The sequence below is a fragment of the Amblyomma americanum genome, chromosome 7 (genome assembly GCF_052857255.1).
Source record: "Amblyomma americanum isolate KBUSLIRL-KWMA chromosome 7, ASM5285725v1, whole genome shotgun sequence".
Lineage (NCBI taxonomy): Eukaryota > Metazoa > Arthropoda > Arachnida > Ixodida > Ixodidae > Amblyomma > Amblyomma americanum.
Genome location: NC_135503.1, coordinates 133,444,617 through 133,455,362, shown reverse-complemented (window position 1 = coordinate 133,455,362; position 10,746 = coordinate 133,444,617). Strand labels below are relative to the sequence as shown.

The 10,746-nt window shown below is 46.9% G+C and overlaps 1 non-coding gene across 1 annotated transcript; it reads left to right on the top strand.

The window, feature by feature from the left end:
* The first annotated feature begins 7,629 nt into the window (after window positions 1–7,629).
* Window positions 7,630–7,701, top strand: TRNAM-CAU (transfer RNA methionine (anticodon CAU)). The gene has a single exon. It is a non-coding gene; the product is annotated as a tRNA-Met (tRNA).
* The last annotated feature ends 3,045 nt before the right edge of the window (window positions 7,702–10,746 follow it).

Genomic DNA, 10,746 nt, shown 5'->3' with positions numbered 1-10,746 from the left:
GAAAAGAAGAAGCCTAGTCCGGTACATGCCATTGCCAAGTGGATGTGTTCGAATGACTTAAGGGCGGTTCAGTCAGATAAAGAAGGCGGCTTTGCTGTTTTTTCTGAACAGCAATTCCAATAAAAAGCGTTAGCAGCAGTGGTCAAGAACTTCGAGGTATCACCATTGAAGGAAGCGGAGACCAAGAAGCAAGCCGTGACGCTTCTCAACAACCTTGGCCTTGAACGGCTGTGCACACAGGTTGGCAAGTGCAAAAAACTTCACCTCGAGTTATTTTTCAATGCGAAAACGCATAAGGTCGACGTCCCGTTTCGGGCAATCATCTCGGAGAAGAACACGTGGCAACAACATGTGTCACTTTTTCTGCAACGACACCTTTCGTCCCTGTGCTTGAATGATCCATTAAGGATTCCAAATTCCGCTATGCTTGTTTCTTTCCTGAAGGATCACAACCCAGGAAGCCGTGTCGCCTTCAGTATTGATGTCATAGACTTAAATTACAGCCTCCCGCATGACAAACTGTTGAAACGTGTAAAAATGTGCATTACAGAAGATAATGATGAGCTAGCCTTCGTCATGAAGTGTGGTCTGACAGTTGAAAGCTTCCTAGAGCTACTCCGTTTTTAACTGTGTTCGACCGTCGTAGGTTGCCAGGGCAAACTGTATTCACAGAAGGCAGGAGTATGTATCGGGTCAAGCGTCGCCCCGGTCTTAGCGAAATATTTTTGATGTACGTGGATAGGGACCTCGAGAGGGAACTATCGGGAATGCACCTAAAGACCGTTAGGTATGTGGACAACTACCTGGTGTTTACTGAACGCGATCGCTTAACAACGCGCATGGCTGACATGTTGAAGGTTTTCAGAAAATGGGGAGCAGGGCTGGAATTCACCTTCGAGGCACCTTCCGAGGAAGAGTTGCAGTTCTTAGATTTGCGCCTGCGATTCAGTCCCGATCATGTCTGCTGGAAGTATAACCCCAGATCTACTAAACCGCTCCTTAGTTCCCACTCAGGTCATTCCAAAATTGTAAAAAAGGGTATTATTAGTTCCTGCCTCCGTAATTCCTTGACTAAATCTTGTCACCATTCTCTCAGCGACAGTTTTCAATCTCAGCTATCCAGAATTAGGCTTGCCGGGTACCCAAGTTTTACGGTAAGCGACGCCTGCTCTCGTTTGCTCAAGTGGGTGAAACAGCAGGACACTCAGCATACACGTAACAACCAACAAGAAAAAAAAGAAAAAAGTTGGTATTATTCCTTATCTACATCGTATCACCCATGGGCTAAAAAATGTGGCAAATAGATATAAAATTAATGTAGCAATATCAGCTCCCAACAAACTAAAACAGTTGTGTCCGGCGATCCAAAGGGAGAAGGAACGGTCGAGAAAAAGGAAAGGTTGTGGCACCGAGCACAGGAACAAGCTCGTCGCTTGTCGCAAAGGAGTTGTGTACAAAATTCTACTCTCCTGCGGAGCCCAGTACATTGGCAGACAGGACGATGCCTAAATAAAAGGTTACAGGAGCACAAAAATAATCTGGAAAATGACAAGAAACTTTCTTACTTGGTCAGGCACTGCAAAAAGTGTGAGGTAATGAAAAAGAAAAAGAAAAAATGCACGGCCATCTGGCGTAGCACGAAGGTGCTTTATACGCACAGTGAACAGACCACGCGGGAATTAATGGAAGCCTTTTATATCAGTCAAGAGGCCAGTTGTGTCAGCAAACCGTCAGTCATTCTTTGTGACAAAGAGATAGCATTTCTTGGTGGCATTTGAGCGTCGTATGCACCTCTGCCTCTTGTTTTATCGCTTTTAGTGTGACATGTCATGTAATTTGTCTATGTGATTTTTTCTATATAAACACCAGGTGTTGCCTAATAAACTTTAGTTGAGAGTCAGCGCCCGTCCTTTGTCCTCCTTCATCTTGTCCTACGTTGTTCGCGCTGTTTTACTAAAGATGCACCTATACCAACTCGCCCAAATGAACGTTCTACTTATACATAATCAGGCAGTGAATCACGCAATCGCACTTGGATCATCGTTCGAAGAAAAGCCTGCCTTTGTTCCCGCAAAAAAAAGAGAAAAACTCTGGATACAATTTGTTGAAGAAATAAGTGTAACAAGCCCAGTCCTCCGTTACGCTCCTTATGGAACAGATTGTAACGGCTGGTACGTCCCATGTTGATGCCCGAATAAACATAGCAGATAGTCTATGCAGTTTTTGAACAGAAATTCTCGGTAAAGATAACACTTGCAAGACGCAAAATTTTCGCAACTAGGAACAAATTGAAAACCGTAGCTCTTGTAACATGGAAACGTTATGTCCTACCCATTTGTCACAGTTTTCACTAGTTAAACTTCAGCGGCCCAGTATTCTTTGCTGTCCTGGTAGTGCTCTAGTAGTACACCGAGGTAATCACCTGGCGTTACTTTCCATTGCGTACTGCGAAACACTTCGGTCGTGTATTGCCAGTTACCGTGCCAGAAGCCTACACACTTTGCCCAGCTAATTCCGCTCCCACTTACTGCGCAAAAAGCAGCAGCTTCCTTTACAACTTCCCGCACGCTGTTATGGTCGGCACAAAAAACTGCGATATTGTTACGCGACAGCAAGTCGATGAAGAAAGGACGACATGACAGATGGCGATGGAGTGACTTAATGGCGGTGGGCTTAACGCGAGCGCTCCGTGCCGCGTCACTGCCAGCTTTGTCGTCTTCTCGTCCGTGACACTACCCGGGGTTGCCGAGCGATCGTCCGATCGTGTGAACTAGGAGAAAGCAGTGACGATGAAACGGGCGATGGCCGTGTTAGAAGGTATCAACAGAGAAAAGACGATGGCTTGCCGTCACGATGAAAGAGATGAGCAGATGATGAGCCGGTGAAGCCAGGTCCAAGAAGACTGAGAAGTCACAGATCTCAGGAATTCAACGCCGAGGCCCGTGGACGCACCCTACAGCAGGGGCGGGGGACTGTGTTCTCATGTGCGTGGGGGTGGTCTGTGGGGTCTCTGATCAGTGGCAGCGGTGTCAGTTCAGTGGGGTCGTAGGTCATCGGTTCTCATGTGTGGGTGGTCAGTGGGATCTCAGGTCAGTTGCGACGGTCGTCGTGTCTTCTGGTCGGGGCTTAGGATGTGGCGGAGGAGAGCGGCAGCGTCGGGGCATACCTGGCAGGCTGCGGAAGTGCCGGCAGGTGCGAAGCCACGAGTAGTCCACAGAGGACCTACGTGGACAGCACGCTCTTGAGCTCAGGCACCGGGATGATCTTAAGGAACGAAACAGCGTAACTAAAACGAAGGACCAGAAAAAGAGATACATGGACACGGCGCGTGTCCGTGTATCTCTTTTTCTGGTACTTCGTTTTAGTTGCGCTGTTTCGTTCCTTAAGCTGCAATACCAACTCGCCCAATATGCTATGTTGCTACCGGGATGATGAACTACCCAGCACCTACACCAAATGTTTCGTGACAGCAAGCCGATGAAGAGAGGATTACATGAGAGATGGCGATGGAGTGATTTATTGGCTGTGGGCCTACCGCGAGCGCTCCGTGCCGCGCCACTGCCCACTTTGCCATCTTCTAGTTCGTTATAATACCATCCGCAAACACCAAAACCCGAACTTCGCTTTCAAAGTGTGTGCCCTCGTATGTTTGGCCTTGTAAATATTCTCAAGCAAAAGGGCTCCAAATAAAGCGCAAACAGCAGGGGAGAAAGAGGAGAGCCCTGCCTTACTGACGAAAGAACATGTATAAGAAGTACTTTGGTTTGGGCTAGTTGGTGCATAGATTTTTGGTGATGTCAGGACGGCGCCTGTTTTGTTGTGTTCGTGTGTCACTGGTCCTTGTTGTTTTCGCGCCGTCCTGACATCATCAAAAAGAACATGTATACAATCAGTTAAATGCTTGTTCACCACCAGACTCGCTGTACAGCTCTCGTAAACCATTTTCACACCTTCAGTAATAACAGAGCCTGCATTCACGTACTCTAAAACGCAGAAGAATATTTCATGCACAACTTTGTCAATCGCTTTGTGCAAGTCTAATTGCAACATGGTTACAGGGTCATGCATTGCGTAACAACATTCGACACTTCTTGCAGTGTGTATATTAGTAAAAATGATCCTGCCTTTTATACTGCACGTCATATGCGGGCCTAAAAGAGACGTATTTACGCTATGGAGTCGGCGAGGTAATGCTTTCATGTAAATTTTATACTCAACATTTTTTAGACTTATGGGGAGGTAAGATCCTGCGGACTGGAGCTTAACTGTGTCGTTTGTTTTCGGAATTAGCACCACGTAGGACATTCGGGAAGATGGAAGAGTTAATTTCTTTTCATAGCATTTACTTATCTCTCGTTCAAGTAGAAGAGCTAGTTCTGTTTTAAAGACCTTGTATATGGCTGCACCGGGTGCACCAGGAGAAAACGTCCCCGGAAGATACGGCCCCGGAAAAAAGGTCCCCAGAATCAAGGTCCCCTGAGGAAGCGCCCTCCAGGAAAAAATGTCCCCAGTGTGCCAAGCGAAAAAGTACCTAAAGAATAAATTCTCGACAAAAAAAAATGCCCTCTTTAACTTTTCAATGAATTGGAGAATAGATGTGAGCATGAAGATAGCACTACAGTCACGCAGTTCACATCATGCCAAGGCAAAGCACTTCCAGAGACGCATTTCCCTGGGTCACTTCCTTTTCGCCGCCATTCTTTTTTATGGACGCCCCGCATCTGTTCATTCTTTAATGGCGTCCATGCCGACACGTGTATTCGCTGTAGCTCGCAGTGTTGCAGCTTGTCCAGAAGAAACGCGGTCAAAGCCTTGGCAGTACTGTGAAGAAATGCAGTAGGAAGGAAAGAAATACACGAAACACCAAAATATGGAGACTTAAACCATAAAAGATGATGCAAGCTAAAATCAGTAAAATATTACAAGAGTAACAGAAAATGAGTGTCTAGGGGAAGGAAGACCGAGTAACGAAATAATATTCTCAAGATATCAGAAAGCAATGACAACTCAATTCAATAAAAACACGGATAAATATGAAGTAAAGTGAATAAACTCAAGTAAAAATTTTTTAAGAGAATGAAGATAAAACCGGGTCGGGGGTTTGCCCAAAAGCGCGAAAGAAATCTTCAATTCTGGTTGTCTCGGCACGAGCCTACAAAAGTGGCAGACGAAATAAGAAAAACCAAAAGTGAACTTGAGTTGATAGACAATGAAAGATATAGGGCAGCTATGATTCGTTCCCGGGGCGAACAATTATGGCTTGGGGAAGCACCGAATAAACGCTCTCTTACTGACGAGAAAAGGTATGCATCAAAAAATGAAATCAAACAAATCCGCTATAAGAACGAGGTGATGGGCGAGCAGAAAAAGATAGAGCAGGCGTTCGTGGAATATTATCGCGAGTTGTTTATAGCAACGTTACTCGTGTAAGTGACACTTTCATTACTGAATTCATGACTTATCTGCCAAAGATAGCAGATGACGTCAGAGACAGCATTGAGGAAGAGAGAAGTGTTCGCGAAATCGAGGCCGCTATCGGCGAATTACCGGCAGGAAAGTCCGCGGCAACAGATGGCTTGAGAGCCACATTTTACAAGGTTTTCGCCCATCAACTGGCATGTGTGTTACACCGCGTTATCAATGGGGCGTATAAAACAAGGCAAGTGCCACCGTCTTTCAGAGTGGCTCATATCGTTTTGATTCCTAAGACGGATGACCGTGACAAGTTGCTGTCAGTAGGTTCATACAGGCCTATCAGCCTTACGAACACCGATTACAAAGTGTTTATGAGAGTGCTCGCGAAGCGGGTGCAAACAGTGATCAAGCACTTAGTTGGGCCGCATCAAACATGCGGCATTAAAGGACGAACGATCTTCACGAACACTCACGTAGCAAGAAATGTGTTAGAATGCTGTGACGACAGGGACGGCCAAGTTGCCATGTTGCAACTTGATTTGGCGAAAGCTTTCGACAAGGAGTCAGACGAGGTCCTCTTCTGCGTATTGAAGCATGCAAATGTAGGCAGCACAATTTTAGACGGTGTAAAGATGGCCTATCGAGATTGCTGTACCCAGCTCATAATAAATAACTCAATAACAGAAAGAGTCCCAGTGCAATATTCAGTAAGGCAAGGATGCCCACTGTCTCCCCTCTTGTTTGCTATATATGTCGAACCATTTTGTTTAGCCGTAATTCACCACACCTCAATACGAGGCTTCAAAATGCATTCTACTGAGGTAAAACTGTTGGCGTATGCTGATGACCTAGCCGTATTCTGTCAAGATCGCGAGAGTGTGTTAGAAGTGGTCAACCTTGCTAAGGCTTTCCGTAAGCTAACAGGCTCAGAGATAAACTGGGAAAAGAGTGTCGGTATATGGCATGGAAACTGGGACATCAAGCCAGAAAGGTTTGCTTGTACATGGACAGGCACACCTACGACGTACCTTCGTGTGCCTCTCGAGCACTATCAGGAACCCGCAAGGTTTTAGAGCGACGCAACGGAGAAAATGAAGGAGAGGACAGGAAATTGTCAGGGTCGCGGCCTTTATGTGTTTGCGCGTGCCCCTGCTTGCAATTTGTTTTTGATAGCTAAAGTTTGGTATGTGTTGCAAGTGCTGTTTATGGCCCGCGCAAATGTGCAGAAAATGCATCGGGTTTTTGCTACGTTTATACAGGGCTCAACATGGGAGAGGGTGAGTCGTACCAACCTTTTCCGCAAAGTCCGCGATGGCGGCCTAGGTCTTTCTCATTTGTTTTTCAGGCAGATTGTGTCGCGTTTTTTTTTTCTGCGGGACCAAAGCGACAGTTTTTTGCGCACAGGCATACTTGTGAAAGCGCTTCATGAATTTATTGTGACTACAAGTGATATAAGATATCGCCGTGTGACTGGTTACTTTCATGAAGTTGTTGTTTCTATCCGCATGTTGCATGCAATGTTTTCAATAGATTACCTATGTTCTGTCACGAAGAAGAAACTGTACGCGGACTTAATTGAAAATCTAATGCCGACACTATTGTACAAGTCTGCTTACTGTGGTGGCCCAGGAAAGGACGTTTTCAAACGGGTTAGAAAAATGCTGGTAACACCCTCTGTCAAATCCTTTTTCTTTAAGCTGCACACGAACACACTACCCGTAAAAGCGTGGCTAGATCAGAAAGGGATATTTGTACCCTGGACAATCAACTGCTTACTCTGCAAAAAAACCAGAAACTATTGAACACGTATTTATTGAATGTTGGGACCCTATATTCCACTGGGACATTCTGCAGCGAGCCCTTAAGAAACAACTATCAATAACGCCTTACGGGATCCGGTTTCTCCAAGTCAAGTGTGATGAAGGCATTCCCTTTGATATGTTGATGCTACTGGGCCTCCACAGTCTGTGGCAAACCCGAATGGCAGTCCGCCATACTGATGTTACTGTTCACTCTGTACGCGAAAACTTTATCCAGCATATGATCTACATGAGAGAAGTCTATCAGGCGTTACCTGACCCCCCTGAGTGGATTAAAGTATTTGGTGATTTGGTGTGCCTGGAGAAATTTTAACTTTACTCCTCCAACCGAAGACAGGCTGGCGTGTTTTGTCTGTATATTGAATGTCATGATACTGGCAATAAAGAAAAAAAAAGCAGAGTGGCGCAGTGGAAGCGTGCTGGGCCCATAACCCAGAGGTCCGTGGATCGAAACCACGCTCTGCTACATCTTCTTTTTCTCTCACTCCATTTTACCCGACGTACTCCGTCGCATGCCAGCATGTTGACTGAAATTAAAATACCTAAAACATATGCCCGCTACTTCGTCCAGCAGAGTGGCCCAGTGCCGTGTTTGCTAACATGAAATGGACGACCTCCCCTGCGAAATACTTGGGGGTACCCTTGGAGCACTATAAAAGCAGTACGGAGTTGTGGGGTGAGGTAACGCAGAGTGCAAGGAAAAATGCGGATGGATGGAAAGGACGTGACCTTTCTGTTTTCGCGCGAGCAAGTGTGTGCAATGTATTTTTAATAGCCAGAATTTGATATTTATTGCAGTTCGTGCTCATTACCCGAGCAAACCTGCAGAAGCTGCATAGAGTGTTTGCTGTCTTTATTTAGAGCTCAAATTGGGAGCGAACAAGCCGAGTTAATCTGTTCCTTCCGGTCAAAAGGGGCGGCCTTGGTCTTTCTAATTTGTTTCTGAAACAAGTTGTCTCAAGATTTTTGTTTCTATGTGATCAAACCGATCCTTTGTTGAGCACAATGTTGCAGGTGCGCTTAGGCAATGTGTTGCCGGAATTTGTTGTGTCCAGTTACCCGGCCACGAATCGTGCTGTAACAGGTTTTTGCGTGAAGTTGTGGCAGCCTTTCGCACCTTGAGCGCTCACGTTTCTACACAGTATCTATGTGCTGTACCCAGGAAAAAACTGTACAAAGATTTGCTAGATATCTTTATACCTGCTCCCTTATACCGTTCCTTTTACTGCGGAGGCCCAGGCAAAGATGTGCTAAAGCGAGTTAGAAGATGCCGGTAAGACCGACTGTCAAATCCTTTTTCTTTAAACTTCATACTGGTACCCTTCCCTTGAAAACATGGCTAAACGATAAAGGCATTTTTGTGCCCTGGACCATCGACTGCATACTCTGCAAAAAACCCGAGACCATCGAACATGTGTTTATCGACTGCTGGGACCCGGTTTTCCACTGGGACATCTTGCAAAGAACATTAAAGAAAGAATTACTTGTAACTCCTTATGGCATCCGGTTTCTACCTATAGAAAGTGAGGAAGTTCCTTACGACATTTTTTATGCTACTGGGCCTCCGCAGCATCTGGAAAACGAGAATGGCGGCCAGGCACGCCGACGCAAATGTGCGACCAGTGAGGGAAAACTTTATAGAAAGTGCAGTTTTCCTGAGAGATGTTCTCCGCAGTCAACCCCAGCCGCCGGACTGGCTTTCAGTTATGGATGAACTGACTGATATGAAAATGTTTTAACCCATTGTCTCGGCCAAAGTGTGGCTAGAGTTTTTTATTCCTGCGTATGTATTGTTCACCGGCAATAAAGAAAAAAAAGCAGAGTGGCGCAGTGGAAGCGTGCTGGGCCCATAACCCAGAGGTCCGTGGATAGAAACCAAACCACGCTCTGGTACATCTATTTTTCTGTCTTTCCATTTTACGCGACGTACTCCGTCGTATGTCAGCATGTTGACTGAGATTAAAATACCTGAAACATATACCTGCTACTTCGTCCAGCAGAGTGGCGCAGTCTGATTGCGCTTCCGGCCGCCGCAGCATACGGAAGTGTGATGGGAAGCTCAGAGCGCGCTTCGTTATCGGTCATGCCTGGCCGAGGTTTCAATGAGCGACGCCCACCAATGGGCTATCGCTTAGTTTTATCTACGCTGCCTACGGGAGACGCAATGAAGACTACGGTTTTCCTTCACTGCGATATTGCCGGGCGGCCTTATCGCATACAGTATTTTCGCGAGCCATTGGAAACTGCCGGTTTTCTACCCTTCGTGGCTGGCATTGGGCCCTTTCAAATGTCGCATATGTGGATGTTGAAGCTGAAAACTGCGGAAGCGAAGGAACGACTGCTGACAGAAAGAGCACTGGAAGTGGAAAAACGCTATTGTGCAGTCATTGAACCCAACAAACGTGAGTTGGCCTTCAGGGTGCACTGGGTGCCTTTCTATGTGTCGAATGAGTCTGTACAGAAGGCTTTTGAAGAGTTCGGAGAAGTGACAGATGTCACTCGTGAGCAGTGGAATAGTCCGGGTTTCGAAGACGCTGAGTCGACAACCCGGCTGGTGCGTATGGTTCTGAAGAAGGGGCTCTCTATCGATGATTTACCCCACATGTTCAAGTTTTACGGAGGGCAAGTGTTAGTGGTGGTGCCTGGACGTCCACCAATATGCCTACGGTGCAAGAGGACGGGACATATTCGACGCGACTGCCGCACGCCGAGGTGCAGCTTGTGTCGGTCCTTCGGACTCGAACGGGAAGGATGCGTCCGCACGTACGCGCGTGTGGCCACGGGTACTGCTCCGCTGCAAGACGACGGAAGCGAGCTGCTTATGGACGAAGAAGAACTGGAGAACGCCGGAGCCCGCCTCCTTCAGGACTCAGCGACGGCCCTGCTTTCCAGCAGCAGGAGCTGCCTGCTAGCAACGAGAAGTCACAAAGTGAACCCGCTGCAGAAACGACTGGCAAGAAGGCGGATGCTGCTGCGCCGCCAGAAGAGCCAACGAAGGAGGGCTCTACAGGCGATCACGACTCCGAGGCGCCGATTGATGCGACAGTCGCTACCATTAAGCGACCTCGTGACTACGAAAAGGCACCGGCTACGGATCAAGAGCTTCGTCGGCTAGAAAGGCATTATAGAGGGTGGGGAACCAAGAAAGGCAAGTTAGCCTTGTCACGGTCCTCGTCGCGAGTGAGCGACGAGAGACCGAAGCAGTGAGCGTTATAGGCACCGTTGTTTGTTTGCTGTGTGTACATACGCTATGGCTTACTAGAAGAAACCGCTAAAAGTTGGCACTCTGAACGTACGAGGACTTACCTCGAAGCGTAAGCAAGTGCAGTTGAACCGACTGTTCGGCGAGTTAGATCTAAATACCGCGGCTATTCAAGAAACAAAAGTTGAGGATTACCAGCAAGCAGATAAAATGGTGCTTGGTTTTCGGTCACGATTCAATGCTTGTGCAAGCCATGCGGCTGGTTTGTCGGCGGGATGCTGTCTTTTCCTGAGGAAAAACATAGGCATA